The sequence below is a fragment of the Euprymna scolopes genome, chromosome 43 (genome assembly GCF_053919585.1).
Source record: "Euprymna scolopes isolate OS-2025 chromosome 43, ASM5391958v1, whole genome shotgun sequence".
Classification (NCBI taxonomy): domain Eukaryota; kingdom Metazoa; phylum Mollusca; class Cephalopoda; order Sepiida; family Sepiolidae; genus Euprymna; species Euprymna scolopes.
The window spans coordinates 14,873,127-14,893,664 of NC_136524.1; the positions used below are offsets into that span (position 1 = coordinate 14,873,127).

Sequence of the window (20,538 nt, forward strand, 5' to 3'; positions counted from 1 at the left end):
AACGTAGGCCTATATAGCAAACAATCTAAACTAAAATTACAGCTCAAGTCTATAGCAGAGGAGTTCAAAATTGGAAAAGTCAGATTTTGGACAATTCCAATGATACAGTTGTAAAGACAGTATAACCTTCTCTTAAAATAAAAAGGAAAGGGAAAGTCCGAGATGCTATAAATGAGGCGAAAGAAAACCTAGTTTTCAAAGAAGTCATTGGACTCACGCAGACAGGGAAATCTGAACTGAAAATGACCAGCACTCAAAGACAGTCTACGGCTACAACCAAAGAGCAACGAGATCTGCTCATTCAGGAAATAAAGAACAAGAAGGAAAGCAAAAGGCTTGTAAAAGCCGTGCAACCGTAACAGCAGGGACAATGGACACACTGGGAAGAAGCTATGCAAAGATCCATTACGTGGAATGATATATGGCAAATGTCGCCGCTAAGGTTGAGTTTTATAATACGCTCAACTTACGATGTGCTTCCATCAAGGACTAACCTTGCCAAATGGAAGAAGGAGGATGATCTAACTTGTCCTTTACGCAAAGAAAACCCACAGACTATAGAACATGTTCTTAGTTCCTGCAGAGCGTGCCTTGCTAATGGCCAATATACGTGGCAGCACAATAGGGTACTGGAGGAACTGACTACAACAATAAGTAACCACATGAAGCATGAAGCAGCTAACATAAGCCACAAGTTTTTTTTCTGAAGGAGGAAAAATGTGGATCAGATCAAAGCCCATCGCTAGTACATAGCAAAAGTATTTTTGGAATCGATGATGCCACTGCAGATCTCCCTGGCTAGCAAGGTATTACCCCAAAATTATAAGAGAAATGGGGCCACGGCCAGATTGTTCTCTCATCAAATAAAAGACTCATCTTGAAATTTAATCAAGATGAGTCTTTTATTTGATGAGAGAACAGTCTTTTATTTGATGAGAGAACAATACTAGAGGTTTTCTAGCAAGCTCCTTATATCAACTTTTAAGACAGTTTGTAATTAAAGGCCAAAAAAGAATCGCAGAAATACCGCATGGTATGGTAGCAAGCGTCCACAGTGTCGTTATCTCTGTGATCGGATCTATTTATTCATTTATTTTATGATTTTATTAGCTTATTTATGCATTTTTTGTTTAAATTATTTTTACTTGTTTTATTTTATTTATTTATTTGTTTTATTTTATCTTTTCTTTTTCTTTCTTTCTTTCTATTCTTTTCAATATGAGCGCGTTTTAACTTAACGAATATGTTAGACGCAGCCTTTGAACATTTAAATATCATGCGCACAAAGCCGTTGCTTGTAACAGAAACACTAAATTATTAAGCAATTTTTTTTTATTGTATTGAGCAGTTCATTCAAATGCAATTCAGATAATTAAGCCTCGCATCAGCGAGGTTGGCCGATACGCGAACAAGCCGGAAAATACTCATCTTGATTGGATTTACAAAACCTTAAGAGAGCCGGGTAGAAAAACAACATTAATACAAGATAAAGAAATATGAAGATCTAAAAAGAGAGCTGACCCGTGAATGTTACGTTACAACCCTTTGAGATTGGAGCAAGAGGTTTAATTGCAGGCTACTAATATCGATTTTTGAGCTAGCTTGGAATTAAAGGCCAAAAAGGAGTCGCAGCTAGTAAACACCTCATAGAGATAACTTAACGATGTGCAATGTGGCTAGGCGAAAAGGAATACCACATGATATGGAAGCAAGTGTGTAATTATCTCTGCGTGTAGAACTATTCATTTATTTAATGATTTTATTAATTTATTTATGTATATATAGTATTAATGTTAAATATATATTATTTATTTTATTTTATTAGATATATATTTTTTAATTTTATTATTATTATTGTTATTATTATTATTATTATTATTAATATTAATAATAATAATAATAATAATAATAATAATTTCTCCGATATGAGCGTGTCTAAACTTAACAAATATGTTAGACAGAGTTTTTGAACATTAAACGATACGTGCAAAGCTGTTGCTCGTGACATTATTATTAATTATCAAACGTGACATTATTATTAATTATCAAACGTCAATTATTTTTATTGTATTGATCAGTTTATTCAAATGCATTTCAGATAACTAGGCTTCGCATCATTGGGGGGGGGCGATACATGAATAACATGTAGAGAGGAAGGCCCTCAAAACGGTGTGTGTTCTCTCCTGACGACCCGATATTATCTGGAAAGCACTATGAAATACATTAAAAAAAAACATGATCATATACAAGTCTACGAATGAATAAACTAAGAAATAAAATGAAATAATAAAAAAAAAACGATAAACACAATTCTATATAAGTCTAAAAAAAAACTAAGAGGAGGAAGGCCCTGATACAGCACGTTTTCTTTCTTGATAACCGACATGAACTAAGCCGAAATGGATTATTTCGAAAATGAAAACAGCTGATAAACATCATTATATACAAGCCTATAAAGTAAACTGTTTCTTTCAAAACACAATATCTTATGTATCATATGTTCGCTTGATTCATGGTGAGTTTGTGCTACTGTTCTGGTAGTCGTTTTTATCCTCTATATGTGCGCGCGTGTGTGTATGTGTAAACTGTACGTATTAATGGAGTTTAACAGCAAATACAAATGTAAAACCTCAAAAATGTAACTAATCATAACTAATCCTTACAAAAATAAATATCTCATTGCCCTGATAAAACCTCTACTGAGCAATGCATATCACATCTCATTTGGAACAATATTTCATAAAAATAACTCACTAACATAAAACGAATTCTTATAAACTATTATTTCCTCGATATAGTAGTATACCAGAAAAGAGAATATATCTTCTAACCGTTCAAAAAAACAAACAATAACACAGTGAGATTTTATATTAGTTAAACTAAATTAGAAATTAGATGAACAAATAACAAACAATATTGATCACCAATACACTAAAACCACCGAATTATGCAAACAAATAAAATTTCTAAAAATTTCTTTCTTACTTATTTAGAATAATTTAAACCACTTGCCTTAAAAGTATTATAAAACAAATGTAATGAACACTTTCGTCTACCTCTTTCCCTTGGACACACCTAGAACCTTAAGCACACACACCATAAGTTACACCCAACTGTTTATCTTTCATCTATCAGACATCAGTAATAATAAGCACTTTGCTACAATATTTGTTGTTACAATGTGCTTATTAATACCCATTATTAAACCCGATAAACTAAGGAACAAGTTTTTGTAAAGTACTAAAATTATTTACAAAACAATTGAAAAAAGCCTGGAAACGCATGCAAACACGCACACACACACACACACACACACACACACACACACACACACACACACACACACACACACACACACACACATATATATATATGTGTGTGTGTGTGTTTGCGTGCGTGTGTTAATCGTTTCCAGGCTTTTTCCAATTGTTTTGCACACACACACACACACACACACATATATGTGTGTGTGTTTGCGTATATATATATATATATATGAACTATTTTTTAATTTAAAAAGTAGTTCATATATATATATATATATATATATATATATATATATATATATATATATATATATATATATATATATATATGAACTATTTTTTAAATTAAAAAAGTAGTTCACAATATATTTAAAACAAACAGTTCATAAAAAAATTTTGAAACAAAATTTCGTTGGAAAAAAACGGTCATAAATATTTTCTATAACAGCTTTTTTTTTTAATGTTTGATGTAAAAAAAATATCAATACATATAAGCAGTTTTCATTGAATAATTTTTTTTCTTTTGTTGGTTAGGGTCTCGATGCGGCGTTGAACAAGTTTTCTATGCTTAGTTTGTTAAGTGTATAATGTGGATGCAAGTTTTCTTGTTGCAGAGCTTTCGATGTTCGTCACCGTTATTAGGGGTATGTATATTAGAAAGAGCTTTTTTATCACACAAACTAGTGATAAGACGATTCCAATATTTTCCTCGATTTCGATACAATTACCGATTCTATACTAAATTACCGATTCCGATATAATTATTTCTAAATATTTAACTATAGAAATTACTATTCTTTCGCAATTACCGTAAAAACACATGTTTAATGTGTAGATATTTTCTCAAGCATAAAAATACACTTGTTTGGTATGGTTTATGGATTTTAGTTTTACTATTAGTTTAAAATAAAAAAAACAAAATGCATTATTTTATTATTGCTACCAGAAATGGAAGATTTTGTTTTAAACAAAATCAAATAAAAAGATAATAAAAGGAATCGCTTTTAGCATCGGAAAATAGGAATCAATTTTTCCAATTCCAATAACCCAAAACGCACTGATTTTTGCGATTTCTGATTCGGCCGCCGATTAGTCGTCCCAACAATAATACACACACACGTACACATACACACACGTACACACACACGTACACACACACACGCACACAAACACACGCGCGCGCACACACACGCACGCACACACACATATTCTTTTATAATTATGTTGTAAAATAGTAAGTCTTTATCAAAGCAAAACTTATCAAAGTAAGAAACGCTCAACACTTTTAAGAAGAGCAAACAATAATATTAATGAAAGATAAGGAATAAAAGTTATATATGACTTTAGAAAAATAAGGAAAAATAAAGGGTACAATTAAGAAAACACCTCTTTATACCATGACATTTCGAAGGTAAATGCTTCTCATCAGAAGAGAAGGGACGAATTATAAAAAAATGCAAATATAGAAAAACTGGCCTTGATTTTCCTAATCGTTTTGATGATATAATAAAATTATATAACTTTTATTCCTCATCTTTCATTTTATATATATATATATATATATATATATATATATATATATATATATATATATATATATATGATGAAAATAATGGAAATAGTATTCCGACAAAATAGAGAAAATAAAAAAGGAACAAACCGTATTATGTGTTTACCAACGTTTCGTCTTTATTTTGAGATTTCCTCTGGGTGAATGAGATTAAGAAACCAAAAGATATACCAGTACAAAATGTTTGAAAATGTTTCACGTGCACAGTGTGACGCAGTTCTATTTAAGAGAAACGGAAAATTGATGTTGGAAATTCAAAAAGGAAGGGGGGGCTGATATATATCTTTTTCCCAATAAGAATATAAACTTGCGTTCATAGTTTTAAAATTAAATTAACGACTATATGACGTCACTAAAATTTCCTTCTCTTTAACAGCGCCAGCCCCCCCCTTCCTTTTTGAATTTTCAACATCAATTTTCCGTTTCTCTTAAATAGAACTGCGTCACACTGTGCACGTGAAGCATTTTCAAATATTTTGTACTGGTATATTTTTTGGTTTCTTAATCTCATTCACCCAGAGGAAGTCTCGAAATAAAGACGAAACGTTGGTGAACACATAATACGGTTTGTTCCTTTTTTATTTTCTCTCTCTCTCTCTATATATATATATATATAACAATCCAACCCTACCTCCACTTAAAATGAGTTCGACAATCCTAAAGAATCTATTAATAATGTGCACAACTAAGGTTCTATTTTTTTTTTACACAGGCATCACCACATTATCAAGGCCAAGAGGGCACTCGAGGATAAGGGTTAAAGAGTGTACAGTAGAAAATGGACAATATAGTAATCAATTCGGTAAATTTGTTAACTTATATGGAACGGCTCATCAAGAACTTGTTTACGTTAGACTTGAAGACAACCATATTGTAGTCAACCGGAAAGCAGGTAAACGGAAGATAATTCCACAGGCTTGCAGTTCTAAGAAAGAAGCTTTGTTCATGGAATCTACGTTTAGGTTTAGGCACAGATAAAAAGTGGGGGGAATTATTGATAGTGTTTACAGCTAGACGAGTGTTTCTTGTGAAAGTTTGGCGAGGGGGGGGCGCATAGACTGAAGCTCAATCGAACACTTTCCGTGAAAATAACGATACATCACAGACAAACTCGCATCATCTCTTCTGTGAGATAGAGGTTGCAGGGAAGAGAAAAGGACATCTCCTACGAGGCTACAAAGTCTATTTTGAACTCTATCAAGGCAGGACAAGTTCTTTCTAGCAGCTCCTGCCAAGATGTGGCAACAGTATTCCATCCTAGGACGTACCTGGCTCTTATATAGATAGAGAATTGCATCAGTAGCGAGATATCTACTGGATCGATAGAACGATCCGACCATTTTTCCAGCGGCCTTGGCAACAGATTTGATGTATGTGTTCCATTTAAGATCAGGAGTAACGGTCAAGCCCAGAAGCTTGTCAAAACTTGAGGCCTCCCCAAGACCAGAGCCATTCATTTCAGTTGATTCCAGATGGGGATCAGAGTGTTGATGATGTAAAGAGAGAAGCTTGGTTTTAGATGCATTAAAAGTAACCAGCCACTCCTTTCCCATTGTACTACGTGCTCAAGATCAGAGGAGAGAGAATTGGAGAGAACTTGGTCATTTACTGTCTTAGATGTGCTACCATAAATGGTAGTGTCATCAGCATAGATGTCTACAAATGATGTAAGAATGTGATTTGGAAGATCATTAATGTAGATCAGGAAAGAGTTGGGCCCAGGATGGACCCCTGAGGGACACCGGCATTAATACTGTGAGCTTCTGATTTTTGCCCATCAACTACTACTCTTTTATTTTATGATCATCTGGGAAATACACACACACACACACACACACACACGTGGGTGGTGTAGCTATGGGCTTCGCATTGGGCCCAACTTTTAGTAACTTTTATATTGCCAATCTGGAAAACAAGGTATTTGCTTTAATAGAGAAGCCTTCTATTTATGTTCAGTATGTGGACGATATATATTGATTCTTGTTGATAGATAGAGAAAATAGAATATTTAAAGGATGCATTTCAGAGTAATTTCGTCCTTAACATCACATACGAACTAAGTGCTGATAATAAAATCTCGTTTTTAGATGTTCTCATTAACTCTAGTAGCGACGAATTTATCACCTCCGTTTTTAAAATACCTTTATCCGTTAATTTCTACATTGTAAATTTTAAAAGTGAATGTCCGTTCCGTTATAAAACCGCCATAATAAAACATCTTATACATCGTGCAAAGGTGATTTCCTCAAACAAAAAATTATTCTTTAACGAATTAAAAAAAATATAAAACAGGTTTTAGTCAATAACCAATTCCCAAACTCTCTTGTACATAAACAAAAAAAACTATCAACAACTTAAATCAAACTAATAATATCCAACAAGAAAATCCTCAACCTATTTATTACCGTAACCAACTACACAATAATTCCAAAACTGATGAAAATATTCTAAAAAATACAATCCGTCTATACGTAGTTCCCAATGATAACAAAAAACTAAAATTCATTATATATTATAAAAAACTGCAGACGACTAGCCTTGTGATTAGAAACAACATTTCGCAGGCAAATAACTTGTCAGAAAAAACAATGTAGTTTACCAATTTAACTGCCCATTAGGAGAGTGTATCTCTAATACTACTAACTAGATAGGCTATACTGCAAACACATTATTGGGAACACTAACTCTCCACCTTCCTGACTTTAGTTCAATATCGCAGCATTTGGGAAAACTTGACTGCCATCAATTAAAAGTACCTGAAGCATTATATATATTAAGACAAAAAAAAAAAAAAAAAAGGCCGCAGACAAAGAGGAAAAAAATATTTGTATACGTGCAAAAAAGTTATAATGAAAAATGTTTTCACATTCAGGAGCTCACAAGTTCAGCTAGATTTTGAAGCTAAATAAATTAATTGTAACAATCCCTTGAAATTTTTTGGGACTATTTAAAAGATAATTAGTAAAGTAAAGTCCTAAGATATTGAATTAAATTAAAAAAAACACACCTTGTCAGTACAAGAAAATAGCTTAATTAGTCTCCCAAATTGAGGGATTTTAGCTTTGCACAAACAAAAACAAACGAAGTCGTTTAATCATTGGTTCTACGGAAGCCCAAAATGTCATAAAGTAAAAATGCTGTCTGAAAATGACGTCAGGAAGTTAGAGGGAGATAGGAAGTGCTGGTTTTCTTTTTTCTCCCAGCCGTGCATCCGCATCTATCGTCGACATCTGTATAATTTTTACAATGGTAAAAAAAATTTTAATTTAATTATTTTTCTGTCTTCTTGCTTTTAATTTATTTTTATTTTTCAAGATTATATAAAAATTATGTTACGCTGATAATCATTCAGCCAATGAAAATATTAGAATCTTGTATATAAAAATTATGTAAAATGAAATGATTAAAATTAAATTATGCAAACCATGTAATCTAAAAAGAAAAAGAGGAAATATTTTTTGTCAATTATATTTTTTTGTGTGAAAATATTAAATAAACAATGCTTAATTCAATGATAATATCGGTAGATCGAAAAATTTATTTTTCTTCGAGTAATATCGAATTCACTAATATTTAATATTTAATAATATGAATACCTTTTCAATATGAATGGCTTTTTTCGTAATGTTCCTAAAAAAATTATTTTTTCTTTTTTATTGTTATAATTTAGAATGCATTATTTTCAGAAAAAAAGCAAAAATAAATTTATTTTCCTACTACTGAAAACCATAACCTTTAGTAAAGGTGTTTTTGTTTAAACAAAGTAACACATTTCCACTAAGATTTAAAAAAAATAATAATGGGTTCATTATATTCCGTGATCATTATTTGATAAATACTGTTTCATAAATAAATATATTTCATTAAAATTAGTTAATTTCCTGATTTTTAGTGAATTTTTAAGTAAAGTGGGGTCAAAATGTTTATACGTTTAGAGCATCGGCATCCATTTTGCGAGCAATTTTAAAAATTCTTTTACATTAGTAACATTTACTGTTAGTGCTATATAATTTTTGTAGAGTACACATTATCGTATAAGGTGCCACATTACATACTCACTATCGTACTATTATCGTTATTGCTAATAGTGTTGCTATTAATATTAAGCCATCTATTTTTTATTTTGGTACTCATGCACTTATTGATCCGTGCTGAAATAATAACGTTATTATTTAAAAAGCCGCTCTTAACATGGCGAGGGGAGGGTGTTTTGTACCTATTCTGTACTTTAACCTTACGACTGAATAAAAAAACATGTCATAAAACTTTAATTAAACTTGGAAATACGATTAAAAAAATAGCGCGGATCAGTAAGTGCATTAGCTATTTTTTATTGTTTTTTTTTGTTTTTTTTTCAGTATTAGGCAAATAAGCAACATGTTCCTCCTAGCGAACCAGAGTTCCTATTTTGTTAATAATCGTTGGCAGTCATGTTTATGTATGATTAACACAAAAACGAAATTTTCATACGCAAGTGCTATACAGTTTTAGCAAAGATTTTTAAAATATTAAAAACATTTAATTAACATCAGCAGACTTCCTCTGCAATTATCGATCATGACCAGTGTTGTGGTGTGCCCCTTTGGACTAATATTAGGGCTTCTATTCCAACGTTCAAATCACATGTTGATAACTATCGCCAAGTTTTTTCTTTGTTCACTGCCTCTGGTAAATCTCTACTGAACTGGCCATACATTTTCTTGTCAATCCACTTGTCTTTTATTTTTGTTCATTTATTTTATTAAATTCCTTTAAATTCTTACTAGTTCGCTCTCTTGCAATTTTTTAATTTTTGGATCACGCTTTATTTTTATTACATTTGGAGACTTAAACTATGGATGGAGATGTGTGAAGGTGAAGTGTTGATGGTGGACAGCAATCTGGATTAGGACTTTCTTTGCTAAATCTACCCGAACTACTTTTGTTTTAACTTTTTTACCAGAAAATATTTTTTTTAAATATGTGAAAAAAAAGACTTTAACCCTAAGCATAACCTAATATGTCTAAAAAGCAAGTTGAACTTAAAAATAAAAAAATGTTTGTTCAAATTTTTCTTCATAAACAAACAAACAAAAAAATACTTGAAAACAAAAGAAAGTTCTTTTCCAATTTTTTTTTTCTTAAAAAAAATTAAATTATCACATTTTTAAATAAACAAACTTGTTTTAAACAAACAAACTTGTTCCTTTGAATCTTTTCGTGGAAACATTTGCTTAAAATTATTTGATAAAAAGTACTTAAAACCTTTTCATCACACAGTACTTTTTATAAATTAAAAATTATGCTAGGTTTTTCGCTTTTTATGTTTCTACATTTAACATTCTGCTATTTTCTTTTGCGTAGCCATGTTATGCTTACATTATTGACGCTCGGCATAATCCGGCTGTTGACTTCATGTACCGGGAAAAGCCAAGCGAACGCTGATTTACGTCTGGTTCAAAGGATGCACTACTACTACTACTACTATTACTAGTACTACTACTATTATAATTATTATTATTATTATTATTATTATTATTATTATTATCACTATTGTTATTATCACTATTATCATTATTATTATTGTTATTATTATTATTATTATTATTATTATCACTATTATCATTATTATTATTGTTATTATTATTATTGTTATTATTATTATTATTATTATTATTATTATTATTATTATTATTATTGTGTTACATGATAAGGGCTGTCCCCTTTTCATGTAAGTATAAAAATGGAGAATTTAGTTTAAAATGAAAATGAAATGGCATAGGCGAAATTCGAACCTCGCAATCTAGTTTAGAAATAGATTACGTGTGAGAATTTAAAAATGTAAAATAAACATTTGTTTAGAATATAGATAAAATATTTCAAGAAAAGAATGTGAACTGTCAAGTTTATTATGAAATTTTAAATTGAAAGAATGCAGCTTATAAGATAATGTTTTTAACATATTGGATAAGTAGGTTACTGAGAAATAGGAACAGTTTTGGACACGTATGTCCAGGACACGTGAAAGAATGCACATGTTTTAACATGTGTATGGCGTCACGGAAAATAGAAAGTTCTAGGAATAGAGAAAAACTTTAGTTAGAAAACAGTCAGTGAGAAAACTCAGGGACAGTCAGACGTCTGGAAGCGAGACGTCACTTCAAGGAAAAATGTGAGACTTTGAATTCTTGGTGATGGAACACGGCGGTGTGAAGAATAAACCATCAAGTGTTTTTTGTAAAGCTCGTCTTGTGTTTATGATTCTTACAAAAAAGTAAAGTCCAATTGTATTATGTATTTGTGTTAATATATGTCTTTACATACACGTCTCAACATCATCATGTCTACACAATGTCCGAACTGTCTGAACACTATATCCCTTCACTCTAAGAGCTTTCTCCTTCTTCCATTCTACTCAACAAGGAATGAACACGTTTAATATATAAGAATCTCCCTCTGAGTCTTACAACATCCCTCACTGTAATAAGACTCTTTCTAAGCATCTCTCAATAAGACTCTCTTTAATGAAACCTTATGCAACAATTGTTATTATTATTATTATTATTATTATTATTATTATTATTATTATTATTATTATTATTATTATTATTATTTGTATACCGTATAATGTTACATTTAATTGTAACATCAATTTGAAAGAAAATAGTATGGAACGTGTGCATCCATAAAGCAATAACAGCCTAAAAACAACAGTGCCTGGCAATGATTGCCACTGCCATGAAGTGACAGTAAGCACCTTAAAATAGCAATGACCGCCATGAATGACGGGGCTCACCACTGGATGATAAAGACCGATATTTGAAGATAAGCAATTTGTCTGCCACTGCCCGCCCCTGTTAAGAAGTGGATTTCATTTCAGAGCAGTCCAATGGGGCACAGCATTGGTCATGAGCGATAATTGCAGAGGAAGTCAGTGCCAGCCAGTGTGAGTCAGTGCCAGCCAGTAAATGAAAATAACTGCCTCAATTTCATTTTGGAGCAGTCCAATGGAGAGGCCACGCCAGGACCCAACACTGTAAGACCACTCAAGTTCCACCAGTAAACGCCATTAAACACCTCAATATAGTACTACCAGTAATCACCACTCCCTGCTACAGGTATCCAGTGACAGCCAGTGGATGCCAGTGGATGTCAGTGGATGCTAATGCCCGATAGCTGAAGATAGAAATTTCATTATACTGATCATTACCGACTGTGAGCTCCAGTTGCAAAGGTAACCAGTACCCGCCAGTAAACACCAAATAAACGCCCCAACACAATACTAATCGCCAGTTACCAACAGTGATAATAATTACTGACAGTGGCTTCTGTTAGCTGCCACTGTGTGACAAAGCCTGACAATGGAAGCCAGATGATTTCATTCAGGCCTCGGCAACCACTGTTTTCGAGAGTTGGGAGTGGTTGGTAGTGGTTGGTAGTGGTTATTTTCGGTGTGGGTCCTTTGTCAATTCTGTTCTGGTTTTGTTTATACTTCCACGCTGATACACGGATCCTGCCGCATCTTATTATTATAATAATCATAATAATAATAATAATAATAATAATAATAATAATAATAATAATAATAATAATAATAATAATAATAATATTTTACCAAATGTGAAATCAGGATATGAACTTTGAAAAGGATGCCCTACAATCAACCATCTACTATTCATGGATAATCTTAAAGTTTTTGGAAGCAACAAGAACCAATTTATGAGGTTATTCTTAAATCGCATCTTCATGCTTGGAATACAATATATGCCATCAATACGGTAGCTATCATTCGATATACTGCTTGTATACTTGACAGGAATGTAGATGAATTGAAATGTTTGGATGCAAAAACTCGTTAAATGCTTACAATTTGTGGGACTTTGCTATGAAAGATGCAGATCGATTGTCTTTACCCAGAAAAAACGGTGGTCGAGACTTACTTAGTGTTGAAGTGTTTGTAAATATAGAAGAAAGTCTTAGTAAATATATTTTTTAAAGTAATGAAATTTTTATTGATGATGTGAAAAGGGATACTAGGGTTAAAAAGAATCAGAGGTTGCAAGAGAGATGGGGGAAAATTATTTGGAAAAAACTACACAGTGTATTTTTTAAGAATACTAAATGTAGAGATAATGACAACTATAATCAGGAGTGATGTTAAAAGATCTACTGAGAGCAATTAATTGTAGCCGTGAAACACGGTACTCACACCAAGCTCATCAAACACTACATCGACAAAACTGCAGAATCACTGATGTGAAGATTATGTAATGAAAGAGAAGAAATATTATTGAATGAATGAAGTATATTGAATTGAATGAAGGAATGCTCTGTTAGCTCAACATCAACATAAAAAATGGAGATGCAACGCAGTCGTTTAGGTTCTATACCCGAATATATACAAGCTTTATGAATTGGATCACAATGTCGTATGAGTATAAACCAGAAGTGGTACAATAAAACGACAATGTCAAACTGATAATGTCCTTGAATATTCCAGACCTGATATTTTTCTAAACAAAAACAAGACAACTTAATTAATCATTGACATCCATGCGCTTTCGATGCCAGAGTGCAAGAAAAGTAACATGAAAAAATAATAAAATGCCAAAATCTTAAATAGGAATTAGTTCAAACATTGAAACGTAAAGAAGCCAAGGTAATTAGAACACTTGGGGCCATAACGAAAAGATACCAGAAATGGCTTCGTATTATTCAGGTTGATGAGACAATTTCTTTTCTAATTTTGCAAAAGGCTTGCCTGTTAAGAACGGTGTCTTTTTAGACAAAGAAATTGACTTGCTGTTAAGAAAAGGAGTCCAACTAAAACATCCAAAAGTTGAGCCTACTACTACTACTACTACTACTACTACTATTACTACTACTACTAATAATAATAATAATAACAACAGCTGATGGACAATATATAACGGAGATTAAAATACAAAATGGTATCTTCCAAGGTAATTCCCTATCACCATATTACTATTTGTCATAGTCATGATGCCCCTTATTAACATACTAAGAAAATACCAAGCCAGATACAAGTTCACTAATACAAATCAGAGAATGAACCACTTAATGTACATGGATAACCTGAAGCTGTTTACAAAAACCAAGAAGAAACACGACCATACTATTCAGCCAGGATATCTGGATAGTATTTGGCGTGGCAAAGTTGTGCACTGCTGACCATGAAAAGGGGGAAACTGGCAACAGAAGGTATGATACTACCCAACCAAAGGGAGATGAGGCCACTAAGTGAACATGATAGGTATAAATATTTAGGCGTTCTGGAAGCAGACCATCAAAGCAACAGAAATGAAAAAGAAAATTGGAAAGGAATACCTCACAAGAACAAGAAAACTCCTCAAACTAAATTATATAGTAGAAACCTGATGAAAGCATGGGCAGTCACTAGTAAGATACTCTGGATTTTTTTAGGATGGACCAAAGAAGAACTGAGGCATCTCGACCAAAAGACTAGGAAACTCATGACTATGCACAATGCACTACACGGAAAGGATGATACTGAATGACTCTATGTAAAAAGGAATGACGGAGAAAGTGGGCTGGTTTGTATAAAAGACTGTGTAAATGACACAAGAAAAAAATTAGAAAAATACATAATGTAGAACACCAATAGAATAATTGCTGCAATAAAACAGATTGAAAAAACAAATAAGACAGAAACAGAAGAAATGCAGGAGAGGACGAGAAAAGAAAATGGGAAGAGAAACAGCTACATGGACGATTTGTAAGGATGATAAAAAATTAGACTAATGAAAACATTTGAACATGGCTATGAAAAGGAACATACACAGAGAAACGGAATCCCTAATAACAGTCACACAAGATTAGAACCAACCATATCAAAGCAAAAATTGACAAGACACAAGAAAACAGCAAATGCAGACTGTGAACAAAGAGACGAAACAATAAACCACATAATAAGCAAATGCAGCAAACTAGCCCAAAAAGAATATAAAAACAGGCACGATCAAGTGGGGAAGGCAATACACTGGGAATTATACAGACAACTGAATCTTGAACACACAGACAAACGGTACAAATACAAACCAGCAACAGTACTGGAAAATGAAAGTCACAAGATCCTATGGGACAAACCGATAAACTCATCTAATCAAGGAGATCGGATATCATACTAATTAACAAAAAAGAAAAGACCTGCTAGATTGTAGATTTTGCCATTCCAGCAGATCACAGAGAGAAGAGTATGGAGACAGAGAAGTGGAGCAAATACATTGAACTGGCCAGAGAACTCAAAGGGATATGGAAGATGAAAAAATTCAAGATAACAAAACTAATAGTAGGAGCACGGAACAATACCGAAAAATTTTGAAAAGAGAATGGAAGAGATTGGAATCAGAGGAATGACAGATAAGATACAATGGATAGCAGTAATGAAAACAGTTGAAATATTAAGGAAAACCTTTGAGTGCAGAGACTGACACTAACACATATAAGCTACAGGCATAAACAGGACATACAGAAAATGCTACAGATGTAAAAAACAAAGCAGCATCACATGGAATGATGAAAACTGAAACTGTATAATTGTGAGTTAACTCCCTGCACCTCTGACTTCCCACCCACTTTTTGTGTGCGTGTGTGTCACCATAAACTAACGCCACACAAAATAATCGAGGAGGGCCAAGGAGGATGGAAAAACCGAGGAGAGAAAGCACTAGCCAGTCCTCTGCTGAATAAGTGCAAAGAGGACTGTAACCTTGGATAGGCTTATTGCCACCCAAATTCTAGAGAAGACCAGTGGTAACCACCAGTGAGAAACTAATGATAATACAAATTCATCTGCAAAGGTTATCGAAAGAGGAGCAGATTACTGGAAATCTAGGGAGACTTGTTGTCACTCAAACTCCAGAGAACATCCCAAGTTGTTTTCAAAAAGAAATCTTTGATGATGGTTTGTGTGACTACTTCTAGTGAGTAAATAACGATAGACTCAAAAGAACACTACTGGTTATTGTCAGTGAGTAATCACTGATGATGTCGTGATGATGATAATAAACATAGAAAGAACACCATATGAAATCAAGATAATCTGACCCTTCTCTCTCACTGTCTTTTTTAAGAAACAATGTGATAGCAGCAGCCTCGGCTGCTACCACACAAAATGGTTGCGAATGATCAAGGAGGGATGGAAAAGACCGAGAAGAGAGTATACTAACCAGAAAGTACTAGGACATTGAGGAAGCTTATTGACACCTAAATTCCAGAGAGGGATAATCTTTCTTATTAGTTCGAAATGAAAAGTAAGCAGCTTTTTCATAATGAAAAATCATTAACAAACGTTATTGAAAGAGGCAGAGAGTACTGAAAATCTGAGGAAACTTGTTGTCACTCAGACTCTAGGGAACACCACCGGTTATTATTAGTGAGCAATCATCGATTGTGTGAAAACTCCTAATGATGAAGAAGAAGGTGTAGAGGAGGAGCAGTAGGAGGAGGAGTAGAGATGAGATTACAATGGTCAGGAACAATGCAAGGACTGAGGAAAGAACAACACTATCTAGATATCTGCATGTAATGTAATAGAATTCTGGGGAGGCTTCATTCCGATTTCAGAGAAAATCGGCACAACTTGATTGGCAATAGTTATTGAAACAGTGAATAGTGAAAATATGGGGAGACTTGTTGTCACTCGAACTCCAGGGAACAACACCAGCGGTTGCCACTGAGAAATTCTATTTAAAAATATATTAATGTAAGTTATGTAGATAAAAGAAAAAGAAAAACTAATGACGCTGCGTAAGCTGGGGAACGACACTGACTGTCATTATAAAGGGAAGTAAAGGGAAAATATGACTTGTAAGTATTGAAGACTGTATCTTCTATACGATAAAAGTGGTAGAAAAATAAACCAGATAGTATAGAGAGAGGTTACAAAATAAACCAGATAGTATAGAGAGAGGTTACAAAATAAACCAGATAGTATAGAGAGAGGTTACAAAATAAATCAGATAGTATAGAGAGAGGTTACAAAATAAACCAGATAGTATAGAGAGAGGTTACAAAATAAACCAGATAGTATAGAGAGAGGTTACAAAATAAACCAGATAGTATAGAGAGAGGTTACAAAATAAATCAGATAGTATAGAGAGAGGTTGCAAAATAAATCAGATAGTATAGAGAGAGGTTACAAAATAAATCAGATAGTATAGAGAGAGGTTACAAAATAAATCGCAAAAGTGAACAACAATACAGATAAGCAACGAAACAAAAAACAAACAAAACAAAAAAACAAAGAAACGCAGCATTGGAATAAAAGCAACTACGTGTAGCATGACCGAAGAAATGGCGCGAATAAATACACTTATAAAGAAACTTAGACAAAGAAACATAATTGTTACTAACGGATGCACAAAGTGATGTGATCAGAACAAATTATATGTTACGGAGTAAGCTTTATCTATTTCAGGAATTAATGGATTATCCAAAGACAATAAATACCGTCACATCTAAACGTTGTGGAAGCGATTCGCTGTAATTATAGCCCCAGAACCATCACATGTACTTACTTCTGTAACATCACTATATGTCTTGATTATTACCAGCCTGCAAAGCTTAACCATTATATAAAGACAAAACATATTCGAGAAAACAGTAAATATAAACTCTGTAGAGAAAAAGATTAAACAGTAAGCCACACCGTAATAAATGCAACAAACTGGAAACAATGGATATAAAATAAACATGATCTGGTAAACAGTATATTATGAAGTGTGCAAACAACGGCACTTTGAATGTGCAGACAAATTGTAGAAGCACAGACCAGTCTGAGTATTATCAAATGAAAGGGATAAAATCCTATTAGACATGAAAAGACAATCGATCAAAACTCTGGACATAATGATAGAAGGAAAATGAATGCCTAATAATTTACAGGTGGAATATTAAGGTGGAATATTAAGAATTGAACAGAAAAAACTCCATGAATATATGGAGCTTGCTGGAGCACTAAGGAGAATATGGAACATGGAAAAAGTACACAAACATCAATAACAGTAGGAGCACTAAGCATAGTTTCAAAAACCTGGAAAATAACCACAATAAAGTGTAAAGCGAAGATAGACACCATACAAATATGGCACTGGATAAAACAATAATAGTTGTGAAGTGCAGAAACCAACCCAAGTGTGATCAGGTCAAGGTGAATATATAAGAAAACAGTAATTTGATACCTTTGCCTTCCTCAGATCGACAGTTCGTACAACAAAATGTAACTGTGGAAGATCCGAAAGCATCAACTGGAATGGTACGGTGATTACTGAAATACTGAGATGATATTCTGCGTTAGATCCCTGAGTAAACAACCAGCTGTTATCAGTAAGAATGCAATGGTAAAAGAGTTGATGTGAAAACACGAGATGAATGGTAGTAAAAAGAAGAAGGGGGAGTGGAATAATGGGGCGACTTGTTGTCACTCAAACTTTGACAATGATTTTTGGATTTCTGAATTATCATTCATTCGTTCCTAGTGTGTATATTTTCTTCTTCTTCTACTTCTTCTTCTTATTATTCTACTTCTCCTTATTTACACTTTCATCCTCCTCACACTAGGCTTATATAATTTGGATCTTTCTCTTTGTCTCTGTCTCTCTGTCTCTGTCTCTCTCTCTCTCACACACACACACATGTATGTATATTAAATAAATGTTAGAATAAAAACAGGGAAAAAACAGCACAATTTCAGTAAGTCATAGAAGTAAAATGTATTAGATAGTCAATGTTGCATTGACATAATGGTACATAGTTTTCATTTCAGTTTATATTTCAATTTATGTTTCCAGTTAAAATGTGGATTTCCTGTATACTTTCCATTTAAACTTTTTGAGATGGTGTCCTTTATTAATTCAAAGCATCTTCGTGTTGATTTAAGATATATGCCCTTTAGTTGGTTGAGTATCTTCCACGAACTATTAACAGTATTCATACCAATACTTTTACAAATATATGCACAAATGTATTATTTGTGTATGCTTAGCGAAAATGCAAATTTTAAGGAGCAAAAATAGAACGCGAAATAAAATAAGAAAATATATTTCCGTTTTTTATGTCATAAGAATTTACACGAAACAAATTACTGTTCTCATAACCGATTAATAATAGAGTTAAAATATGTTACTATCTGAATATACGTAATAAATCTATATCTATTAAAACGTGAGTGTCTACATTCAACATAAATGCTGAACTGTATTTTTACTAGCAACGCGTCTTTTTCATATTTGTTCTATCTGTGAATCGCTCAATACATTGTTGAAATACAAGTAATTATTTACAAAACTAAAGAATGTTGCGATGAGTAAATGATGGAATAGAAAGTGTATACACATAGGTCTCTCCTTCTCCTAGTAATCCTGCGTACATTACGACTTACATCAATCCATTGTTATATAAGTTGCAACTCTATAAAAATGTAGCTTAGAGAAGACTCACCTGGCAAGTAATTCTTCTTGACGTTGCGGCGAACAGAAATTAGTTCATAACTTCTTTCCTTTTAAAACAAGCTCTTATTTCTCTCTCTCTCTCTCTCTCTCTCTCTCTCTCTCTCTCTCTCTCTCTCTCTCTCTCTCTCTCTCTCTTTCGCCTTACAATTCGTTCCACCTTTTCTCTCTTCTCCTGTCGAAAACAGACTGGACAGGTTATCGTCTCTATAACAGACAATACCAACTAAACATGTTGTTTTTCAAGTGACGCCGAAAATACGGCACACCTATTTCTCTTGACATCTAACCTAGATCCATAGAACCGTATCTATTGAAACGAATCTAACTCGACCAAATGGACGTACAACACAGATTCGTTTCTATACACAAAGATTTAGATAAGATTTTAAAATACTTTTATTTAACCAGGTGATATAGACTAAAGTAGAATATGTGAAACACTCCGTAATGATGACCTCACTATTACAGAAAATATATATGACCAGCCGTGCAAACTCATACAACACACACACACACACACACACACACACACACACACACACACACACACACACACACACACACACACACACATATATATAGATAGAGATAGATAGATAGATAGATAGAGAGAGAGAGAGAGAGAGAGAGAAATGGAGAGGGGAAAGAGACACAAACAGACAGAGACACAGACAGACACAGAGAAATATGTGGGAAAAATATGTTTGCACGTACACATTCTGTTTTGTGTTTGCTTTTTAACTTATTTTTTTTTAATTTTACATAGACCCACTTTTTCAGCTGGATGATTGTTAATATATAAGGAGATGGAATTGATTCATGTTATATGTATATATATATATATATATATATATATATATATATATATATATATATTGTAAAATATGCTTTTTCAATTATATTTCACTCTTTGTGTATACCAATCCGTTTGTTTAAAAGTTCGATGTTTATTAAATATAACAACAGAGCACATATAAAAGAATAACATTCTAAGTTCCAAATATTTATTTTTCTTACCAAACAGTTCTTTCAGCATATCAAAACTCCAGTACGTTTTCACACACACACACACACACACACACACACACACACACACACACACACACACACACACACACACACACATATATATATATAATGCGTGTTTTTAGAGGCGACAAACTTTAAATTAACGATTCTATTTACTTTAATTGCAGATTTGGCAACTATAGCTTATCTTGGATTCAGCTTG

General features: G+C 32.9%; 1 protein-coding gene across 1 annotated transcript in view; it reads right to left on the bottom strand.

The window, feature by feature from the left end:
- LOC145268201 (uncharacterized) overlaps positions 1 to 19,499 on the bottom strand; it is a 476,340-nt gene extending 456,841 nt beyond the window's left edge. Inside the window, exon 1 of the mRNA XM_080123464.1 lies at positions 19,297 to 19,499. The gene's annotated coding sequence lies outside the window, so the exon portion shown is untranslated. The remainder of the gene's footprint in view (positions 1 to 19,296) is intronic.
- Between the last annotated feature and the right edge of the window lie 1,039 nt (positions 19,500 to 20,538).